We start from the raw sequence: 229 nt of genomic DNA on the forward strand, positions 1-229 counted from the left end.
AGTCCCACCTGCCAGCACCCGGCCCATGTCCCTCCAAACCCTTCCTATTCATATGCCCATCCAAATGCCTCTTAAATGTTGCAGTTGTACCAGCCTCCACCACATCCTCTGGCAGCTCATTCCATACACGTACCACCCTCTGCGTGAAAAAGTTGCCCCTTAAGTCTCTTTTATATCTTGCCCCTCTCACCCTAAACCTATGACCTCTAGTTCTGGACTCCCCAACCCC

The sequence above is a fragment of the Chiloscyllium plagiosum genome, chromosome 22 (genome assembly GCF_004010195.1).
Source record: "Chiloscyllium plagiosum isolate BGI_BamShark_2017 chromosome 22, ASM401019v2, whole genome shotgun sequence".
Taxonomy (NCBI): Eukaryota; Metazoa; Chordata; class Chondrichthyes; order Orectolobiformes; family Hemiscylliidae; genus Chiloscyllium; species Chiloscyllium plagiosum.